This window comes from Neodiprion pinetum, chromosome 6 (genome assembly GCF_021155775.2).
Source record: "Neodiprion pinetum isolate iyNeoPine1 chromosome 6, iyNeoPine1.2, whole genome shotgun sequence".
Taxonomy (NCBI): Eukaryota; Metazoa; Arthropoda; class Insecta; order Hymenoptera; family Diprionidae; genus Neodiprion; species Neodiprion pinetum.
In genome coordinates, this window is record NC_060237.1 from 23,463,887 (window position 1) to 23,474,677 (window position 10,791).

Genomic DNA, 10,791 nt, shown 5'->3' on the forward strand with positions numbered 1-10,791 from the left:
TTTATGAATATACCATCTATGAATATTCATTGTTGGTATATAAGGTCTGGCAACGTACCTACTTTCTGTAAGAGATGTTGAAGATTTTCAACATAATTATGTTTCAGTTCTGTGCCCCACCTAGTGATCCACTAGTACATATCCTCCGACGTGACATCGCTGTGCTACGTATAAAGAAGAACAGATTTATTAGGATGCGAATTGCTCCTCTCTTCTTGCCATTGTGCTTTCAGCCATTGTTGTGCTGTGTGTTTAAAATTTAGGACAGTGTATAATATAGAATAACAGGTACAGCTACGAATATAGCACTACAATAAATCTTATAGAAATGGGCTCTCATTGAGATTTCTCTGTATTTATAACTCGACGCGAGAAGGCAAAAATCAATGTAATGCCATCCGTAAGGTAATTGGACTCGTATTTGCACTACGAGATCTCGTTGGGCATTTTGCGGTGAAATTTGAAAAATTGTTGTACAAGAAATTAAATAACTATAAAAATGGATAAAAAATATTATCTCTAATAGTGAATGTAGCTAATACAGCTTTAACCGTATATTGATTATGCTAATGATCTATTGTGACAAGATCGGAATTAGATAAGCTCTCTAAATACTCTTTTCTAGACTATTAATTTATATCATGTATATGTAAATGTATATTTCTTCAGTTTATACAATCACTGCACTAGGATTACCCTTGCCACGTTTTATGGTGCGCTTGTGTAATTCGTATATTATTAACCTTACGTTTTACTCTATTTGCGACAAGTTGTGAGTGTTTCTAATTTCTTGGCAATTATTTATGTACATGTATGTGTATATATGCATATACACATGCATAAGTATACATATACATATTTTTTAACTAGATATACATATATTTAAAACTAGATTTTTACAATAAACACAGAGGTTTTAGTATATTCACATACGGATTTCTGTGTAAAGGTATACTTGAACTAAAATATCCTTATCTCTATTACGGAGTTCTTCGTAATTCGCATTTGTTCTTGTAACCCAATGTCCTACATACGATGGCAAAAATCTAGAACCAACTTAACTGAGTCTCAAAGCCCTGTTAACATAAAAGCAGCTATTTGATAGAAATTATAGTTTATAGTTTACACAGCCCATTGCATGATATTTCATTATAAATACATATGTTTCAATGTATTTAGGAATAATTTATCAAATGTACAGAGGTCATGTGCAAATAATAAATGAATTCGACCGCAGTTTGATGTATTCATTAAAGCTTCAACAATAAATTTAAGCTTTGTTACTTCTTTTATTTTATTATGGATAATCAAAAACATTTCCGACTATTCCTACTGTGGAAGCATGGGGATTAAACCAAATGTAGCAAAAGATTAGAAACAGTGTATGTAGAGTACGGGTATTTTTCTAACAATGCAAACACGTGCCGCTAGCTTAGTTTTGACATATCTAGAATACCACGCCTTGCGAATTAGCTTTCCAGACAGAGATGAATGATGAATTTTACGGACTGCATTATCGTTGTTGAATACTCTATGCCTCAGGGGGAAAGAAAATCTGTAACGATAAAATTGATGCACCGGATCATCGTCGACTTTAACTTTTGAAATGTCCTACCATTTCCGAACACCTCCAACCATCCTATTTACCTATATTACTAGATTAGCTATTATATGAAAAGAGAAGAATTATTCACTTCGAAATGGGATTCTATTCGACGCGCGCTCGATGTATTCCATAACATTAGTATTCATAATTATTTCAACAACTTTTCATTTGCTCTCTCGATCTTGAATTTTCGTAGGCATATAATCGAAACGCTGTTCTAGCTAGTCGAGAGTGAAGTATCTACGTTGGGTAGAGAAGCAAAATTGTTTTTCGAAAAGTATTCGGATGGAAAAAAATTCAGAGTAACTGTAATACATCACGGATGCGCTAATTTTGAACGAGATGAAATGGATGCTTCGTATATGAGACAGTATTTAACGTTGCGTAGTGATTTAAAGACCTAAAAAGGTGATAGGGAGAGAAAGAACGAAGCTTCTTAACACTTCGAGTGTATTTTAACACACATTTGAAAGATACGAGCAAAATTTTTCATCATCCAACTGTCGCAGAACGGCAGCGTTATCAGCTGACCCGTTAAGTGAAGGATATATCTTCAGTCAACGGCTGACCATCGAAGGGCCTGGCCGCTTGAGTCTGGAATCGGCAGGACAGATAAAGTGTGTATTTCTTGTATGAAATGTGAACACTAATATCATTATACATCATATCATATCATCATACATCATACATCGTACATCATACATCATACATCATACATCATACATCATACATCATACATCATACATCATCATACCTAGTATTACAGTTCGAAACCAAAGTTTGAATTTTCGGATGTTCGGAAAGTGACGTCACCAATCTACAATCGGCTAGCCGAGTTCCTCAGTCTGGTAACAACCGCGCAGTAGAGCGGACGGATGAGAGTCGCGCTCCGCAAACTTCGAGTACCGGGTTCTCAACCTCCCGGATCCCGCGCTTCGGGTCCGCTACGTATTTCGAGTACCGGGTTCTCAACCTCCCGGATCCCGCGCTTCGGGTCCGCTACGCGGTGAAACTCGACATCCAGGATAAGCGCTCCGTGGTTCCTGGTTCATGTTTACAATAAATTATTTCAATTCGTTTTTCGCGCAACCCCAAATTCGGTAGCTGTCAGTCCGCTAATAAAATTTCTCGACTTCCAGGATAAGCGCTCCGTGGTTCCTGGTTCATGTTTACAATAAATTATTTCAATTCGTTTTTCGCGCAACCCCAAATTCGGTAGCTGTCAGTCCGCTAATAAAATTTCTCGACTTCCAGGATAAGCGCTCCGTGGTTCCTGGTTCATGTTTACAATAAATTATTTCAATTCGTTTTTCGCGCAACCCCAAATTCGGTAGCTGTCAGTCCGCTAATAAAATTTCTCGACTTCCAGGATAAGCGCTCCGTGGTTCCTGGTTCATGTTTACAATAAATTATTTCAATTCGTTTTTCGCGCAACCCCAAATTCGGTAGCTGTCAGTCCGCTAATAAAATTTCTCGACTTCCAGGATAAGCGCTCCGTGGTTCCTGGTTCATGTTTACAATAAATTATTTCAATTCGTTTTTCGCGCAACCCCAAATTCGGTAGCTGTCAGTCCGCTAATAAAATTTCTCGACTTCCAGGATAAGCGCTCCGTGGTTCCTGGTTCATGTTTACAATAAATTATTTCAATTCGTTTTTCGCGCAACCCCAAATTCGGTAGCTGTCAGTCCGCTAATAAAATTTCTCGACTTCCAGGATAAGCGCTCCGTGGTTCCTGGTTCATGTTTACAATAAATTATTTCAATTCGTTTTTCGCGCAACCCCAAATTCGGTAGCTGTCAGTCCGCTAATAAAATTTCTCGACTTCCAGGATAAGCGCTCCGTGGTTCCTGGTTCATGTTTACAATAAATTATTTCAATTCGTTTTTCGCGCAACCCCAAATTCGGTAGCTGTCAGTCCGCTGATAAAATTTCTCGACTTCCAGGATAAGCGCTCCGTGGTTCCTGGTTCATGTTTACAATAAATTATTTCAATTCGTTTTTCGCGCAACCCCAAATTCGGTAGCTGTCGGTGCGCTAATAAAATTTCTATAACTTTACAATCTTCTCATAATCTTTTTGGTAAAATATGTCGATAAAAAAATTATGTCAAACCTTACACATTATTTTTGATTTGTTCTTACGCTGAAAATATTTATTAGTATTCGAGGTATAACTCGAGGTGGTTGGCGGTTTTCGTTGGAGGTAGTTAGGGGTGGTTGCGGGTAATCTCGGTGATTCAGGAGCAGTGGGACGAGGATTTGTGCTCGGTGAGTAAAACACTTTTATAATATTTCATGGCAATTGTAATTATATTTTATCTGAAATATTACAAACTTGTCACGTTTACAATAAATTATTTCAATTCATTTTTCGTGCAAGCACATATTCAACAGCTATGAATAATCTTATACAATTCATCATATTATTGATTAATTGATTAATATTCCTATAATATTTAATGGCAATTGTAATTATAATTCATCTGGAATATTACAAACTTGTCACGTTTACAATAAATTATTTCAATTCATTTTTCGTGCAAGCACATATTTAGTAGCTATGAATAATCTTATACAATTTATTATATTATTAATTAATTAATTAATATTCTTATAATATTTAATGGCAATTGTAATTATATTTCATCTGAAATATTACAAACTTGTCACGTTTACAATAAATTATTTCAATTCATTTTTCGTGCAAGCACATATTCAGTAGCTATGAATAATCTTGTACAATTTATTATATTATTAATTAATTGATTAATTACATTAATCCTTACACAATATTTTTGATGTGTTCCTATACTAAAAATATTCATTACTATTCCAGGTATCACCCGTGGTGGTCGGAGGTGGACGAGGAGGAGTACCAGGTGGACGAGGAGGAGGACGAGGTGGACGAGGAGGAGGCGGGGTGGGTCGTGGGAGAGGACCTCTCCTCTCCTCAGAGGAGGGGAGGGGGAGGGGCAGGGAAGGGGGAAAGGTGGCAGGGGAGGGGGAAGGGACGGGACGGGAAGGGAAGGGAAGGGAAGGGGGGAGGGGGAGGGGGAAGGGATGGGAAGGGAAGGGGAGAGGGGAGGGGGGGCGGGAGGGAGGGAGGGCGGGAGGGAGGGAGGGAGGGAGGGAGGGAGGGAGGGAGGGAGGGAGGGAGGGAGGGAGGGAGGGCGGGTGGGAGGGAGGGAGGGCGGGTGGGCGGGAGGGAGGGAGGGAGGGAGAGAGTGGAGGACGGATGTCGATACGAGCCCGTTAGAGTTAATAGAGCAGTACACCCCCCCCCCCCCCCCCGCCCACCCACCCTCCCTCCCTCCCTCCCTCCCACCCGCCCTCCCTCCCTCCCACCCTCCCTCCCTCCCGCCCCCCCTCCCCTCTCCCCTTCCCTTCCCGTCCCTTCCCCCTCCCCCTCCCCCTCCCCCTTCCCTTCCCTTCCCTTCCCGTCCCGTCCCTTCCCCCACCCCTCCCACCTTTCCCCCTTCCCTGCCCCTCCCCCTCCCCTCCTCTGAGGAGAGGAGAGGTCCTCTCCCACGACCCACCCCGCCTCCTCCTCGTCCACCTCGTCCTCCTCCTCGTCCACCTGGTACTCCTCCTCGTCCACCTCCGACCACCACGGGTGATACCTGGAATAGTAATGAATATTTTTAGTATAGGAACACATCAAAAATATTGTGTAAGGATTAATGTAATTAATCAATTAATTAATAATATAATAAATTGTACAAGATTATTCAAAGCTACTGAATATGTGCTTGCACGAAAAATGAATTGAAATAATTTATTGTAAACGTGACAAGTTTGTAATATTTCAGATGAAATATAATTACAATTGCCATTAAATATTATAAGAATATTAATTAATTAATTAATAATATAATAAATTGTATAAGATTATTCATAGCTACTAAATATGTGCTTGCACGAAAAATGAATTGAAATAATTTATTGTAAACGTGACAAGTTTGTAATATTCCAGATGAATTATAATTACAATTGCCATTAAATATTATAGGAATATTAATCAATTAATCAATAATATGATGAATTGTATAAGATTATTCATAGCTGTTGAATATGTGCTTGCACGAAAAATGAATTGAAATAATTTATTGTAAACGTGACAAGTTTGTAATATTTCAGATAAAATATAATTACAATTGCCATGAAATATTATAAAAGTGTTTTACTCACCGAGCACAAATCCTCGTCCCACTGCTCCTGAATCACCGAGATTACCCGCAACCACCCCTAACTACCTCCAACGAAAACCGCCAACCACCTCGAGTTATACCTCGAATACTAATAAATATTTTCAGCGTAAGAACAAATCAAAAATAATGTGTAAGGTTTGACATAATTTTTTTATCGACATATTTTACCAAAAAGATTATGAGAAGATTGTAAAGTTATAGAAATTTTATTAGCGCACCGACAGCTACCGAATTTGGGGTTGCGCGAAAAACGAATTGAAATAATTTATTGTAAACATGAACCAGGAACCACGGAGCGCTTATCCTGGAAGTCGAGAAATTTTATCAGCGGACTGACAGCTACCGAATTTGGGGTTGCGCGAAAAACGAATTGAAATAATTTATTGTAAACATGAACCAGGAACCACGGAGCGCTTATCCTGGAAGTCGAGAAATTTTATTAGCGGACTGACAGCTACCGAATTTGGGGTTGCGCGAAAAACGAATTGAAATAATTTATTGTAAACATGAACCAGGAACCACGGAGCGCTTATCCTGGAAGTCGAGAAATTTTATTAGCGGACTGACAGCTACCGAATTTGGGGTTGCGCGAAAAACGAATTGAAATAATTTATTGTAAACATGAACCAGGAACCACGGAGCGCTTATCCTGGAAGTCGAGAAATTTTATTAGCGGACTGACAGCTACCGAATTTGGGGTTGCGCGAAAAACGAATTGAAATAATTTATTGTAAACATGAACCAGGAACCACGGAGCGCTTATCCTGGAAGTCGAGAAATTTTATTAGCGGACTGACAGCTACCGAATTTGGGGTTGCGCGAAAAACGAATTGAAATAATTTATTGTAAACATGAACCAGGAACCACGGAGCGCTTATCCTGGAAGTCGAGAAATTTTATTAGCGGACTGACAGCTACCGAATTTGGGGTTGCGCGAAAAACGAATTGAAATAATTTATTGTAAACATGAACCAGGAACCACGGAGCGCTTATCCTGGAAGTCGAGAAATTTTATTAGCGGACTGACAGCTACCGAATTTGGGGTTGCGCGAAAAACGAATTGAAATAATTTATTGTAAACATGAACCAGGAACCACGGAGCGCTTATCCTGGAAGTCGAGAAATTTTATTAGCGGACTGACAGCTACCGAATTTGGGGTTGCGCGAAAAACGAATTGAAATAATTTATTGTAAACATGAACCAGGAACCACGGAGCGCTTATCCTGGATGTCGAGTTTCACCGCGTAGCGGACCCGAAGCGCGGGATCCGGGAGGTTGAGAACCCGGTACTCGAAATACGTAGCGGACCCGAAGCGCGGGATCCGGGAGGTTGAGAACCCGGTACTCGAAGTTTGCGGAGCGCGACTCTCATCCGTCCGCTCTACTGCGCGGTTGTTACCAGACTGAGGAACTCGGCTAGCCGATTGTAGATTGGTGACGTCACTTTCCGAACATCCGAAAATTCAAACTTTGGTTTCGAACTGTAATACTAGGTATGATGATGTATGATGTATGATGTATGATGTATGATGTATGATGTATGATGTATGATGTACGATGTATGATGTATGATGATATGATATGATGTATAATGATATTAGTGTTCACATTTCATACAAGAAATACACACTTTATCTGTCCTGCCGATTCCAGACTCAAGCGGCCAGGCCCTTCGATGGTCAGCCGTTGACTGAAGATATATCCTTCACTTAACGGGTCAGCTGATAACGCTGCCGTTCTGCGACAGTTGGATGATGAAAAATTTTGCTCGTATCTTTCAAATGTGTGTTAAAATACACTCGAAGTGTTAAGAAGCTTCGTTCTTTCTCTCCCTATCACCTTTTTAGGTCTTTAAATCACTACGCAACGTTAAATACTGTCTCATATACGAAGCATCCATTTCATCTCGTTCAAAATTAGCGCATCCGTGATGTATTACAGTTACTCTGAATTTTTTTCCATCCGAATACTTTTCGAAAAACAATTTTGCTTCTCTACCCAACGTAGATACTTCACTCTCGACTAGCTAGAACAGCGTTTCGATTATATGCCTACGAAAATTCAAGATCGAGAGAGCAAATGAAAAGTTGTTGAAATAATTATGAATACTAATGTTATGGAATACATCGAGCGCGCGTCGAATAGAATCCCATTTCGAAGTGAATAATTCTTCTCTTTTCATATAATAGCTAATCTAGTAATATAGGTAAATAGGATGGTTGGAGGTGTTCGGAAATGGTAGGACATTTCAAAAGTTAAAGTCGACGATGATCCGGTGCATCAATTTTATCGTTACAGATTTTCTTTCCCCCTGAGGCATAGAGTATTCAACAACGATAATGCAGTCCGTAAAATTCATCATTCATCTCTGTCTGGAAAGCTAATTCGCAAGGCGTGGTATTCTAGATATGTCAAAACTAAGCTAGCGGCACGTGTTTGCATTGTTAGAAAAATACCCGTACTCTACATACACTGTTTCTAATCTTTTGCTACATTTGGTTTAATCCCCATGCTTCCACAGTAGGAATAGTCGGAAATGTTTTTGATTATCCATAATAAAATAAAAGAAGTAACAAAGCTTAAATTTATTGTTGAAGCTTTAATGAATACATCAAACTGCGGTCGAATTCATTTATTATTTGCACATGACCTCTGTACATTTGATAAATTATTCCTAAATACATTGAAACATATGTATTTATAATGAAATATCATGCAATGGGCTGTGTAAACTATAAACTATAATTTCTATCAAATAGCTGCTTTTATGTTAACAGGGCTTTGAGACTCAGTTAAGTTGGTTCTAGATTTTTGCCATCGTATGTAGGACATTGGGTTACAAGAACAAATGCGAATTACGAAGAACTCCGTAATAGAGATAAGGATATTTTAGTTCAAGTATACCTTTACACAGAAATCCGTATGTGAATATACTAAAACCTCTGTGTTTATTGTAAAAATCTAGTTTTAAATATATGTATATCTAGTTAAAAAATATGTATATGTATACTTATGCATGTGTATATGCATATATACACATACATGTACATAAATAATTGCCAAGAAATTAGAAACACTCACAACTTGTCGCAAATAGAGTAAAACGTAAGGTTAATAATATACGAATTACACAAGCGCACCATAAAACGTGGCAAGGGTAATCCTAGTGCAGTGATTGTATAAACTGAAGAAATATACATTTACATATACATGATATAAATTAATAGTCTAGAAAAGAGTATTTAGAGAGCTTATCTAATTCCGATCTTGTCACAATAGATCATTAGCATAATCAATATACGGTTAAAGCTGTATTAGCTACATTCACTATTAGAGATAATATTTTTTATCCATTTTTATAGTTATTTAATTTCTTGTACAACAATTTTTCAAATTTCACCGCAAAATGCCCAACGAGATCTCGTAGTGCAAATACGAGTCCAATTACCTTACGGATGGCATTACATTGATTTTTGCCTTCTCGCGTCGAGTTATAAATACAGAGAAATCTCAATGAGAGCCCATTTCTATAAGATTTATTGTAGTGCTATATTCGTAGCTGTACCTGTTATTCTATATTATACACTGTCCTAAATTTTAAACACACAGCACAACAATGGCTGAAAGCACAATGGCAAGAAGAGAGGAGCAATTCGCATCCTAATAAATCTGTTCTTCTTTATACGTAGCACAGCGATGTCACGTCGGAGGATATGTACTAGTGGATCACTAGGTGGGGCACAGAACTGAAACATAATTATGTTGAAAATCTTCAACATCTCTTACAGAAAGTAGGTACGTTGCCAGACCTTATATACCAACAATGAATATTCATAGATGGTATATTCATAAATACTTACAAAAGTGAATTGAAATAATTTATTGTAAACATGACAAATTTGAAAACTTGTAGACGAAATATAATTACAATTGTCATTAAATATTATCAAACTGTTTTACTCACCGTGCACAAATCCTCGTTCACCTTGTTCTCCTCGTCTTCCTCGTCCTCCGCCTTGTCCATCTCCGACCACCTCCAACAACCACTGATAACCACCTCGGGTTATACCTTAAATAGTAATAAATATTTTCAGTATAAGAACACATCATAAATATTGTGTAAGGATTAATATAATTAAATAATTGATAGTAGAATAAACTTCACTAGCACATTTATAGCTACTGAATTTGTGCTTGCGCGAAAAATGAATTGAAATATTTTATTGTAAACATGACAAGTTTGAAATATTTTAGATGAAATATAATTACAATTGCCATCAAATATTATAAAAGTGTTTTACTCACCGAGCACAAATCCTCGCCCTCCTCGTCCACCTTGTTTTCCTCATCTTTCTCGTCCTCCTCCTCGTCCACCTCCGACCACCGCCAACCGCCCCCAACAACCACCAATAACCACCAATAACCACCTCAGGTTATACCTTGAATAGTAATAAATATTTTTAGTATAAGAACTCAGCAAAAATATTATGTAAGGATTAATAGAATTAATTATCCGATTAATAATGTAATAAGTTTTATTAGCGCATTTATAGCTACTGAATTTGTGCTTGCGCGAAAAATGAATTGAAATATTTTATTGTAAACATGACAAGTTTGAAATATTTCAGATGAAATATAATTACAATTGTTATCAAATATTATAATGTTTTACTCACCGAGCACAAATCCTCGTCCTCCTCTTTCACCTTGTTCGCCTCCTCTTTCTCGTCCTCCTCCTCGTCCACCTCCAACCACCTCCAACAACCAAAAACAACCACTTCGGGGTATAACCTCGAATACTAAGAAATATTTCCAGTATCAAAACACATCAAAAGTATTGTGTAAGGATTATTATAATTTCTGTATTGACACATTTAACAAGGGGATTATGAGAAAATTATAAAAAATTGTAGAAATTTTATTAGCGCAATGAGAGCTACTGAATTTGAGCTTACGCAAAAAAATGAATTGAAATA

General features: G+C 37.9%; 2 long non-coding RNA genes across 2 annotated transcripts in view; one reads left to right on the top strand and one right to left on the bottom strand.

Annotated features, from left to right (window-relative positions):
• Positions 1-1,226, top strand: part of LOC124221390 (uncharacterized) — a 37,690-nt gene extending 36,464 nt beyond the window's left edge. The window contains exon 8 of the long non-coding RNA XR_011177428.1: positions 108-1,226. This is a non-coding gene — a long non-coding RNA (uncharacterized lncRNA). The remainder of the gene's footprint in view (positions 1-107) is intronic.
• Positions 1,227-8,449: 7,223 nt separating this feature from the next.
• LOC124221392 (uncharacterized) lies at positions 8,450-10,569 on the bottom strand. Its single transcript, XR_006883805.2, has 4 exons — positions 10,492-10,569; positions 10,121-10,254; positions 9,780-9,884; positions 8,450-9,561 (listed from the first exon to the last, which is right to left on the bottom strand). It is a non-coding gene; the product is annotated as an uncharacterized lncRNA (long non-coding RNA).
• Positions 10,570-10,791: the final 222 nt, after the last annotated feature.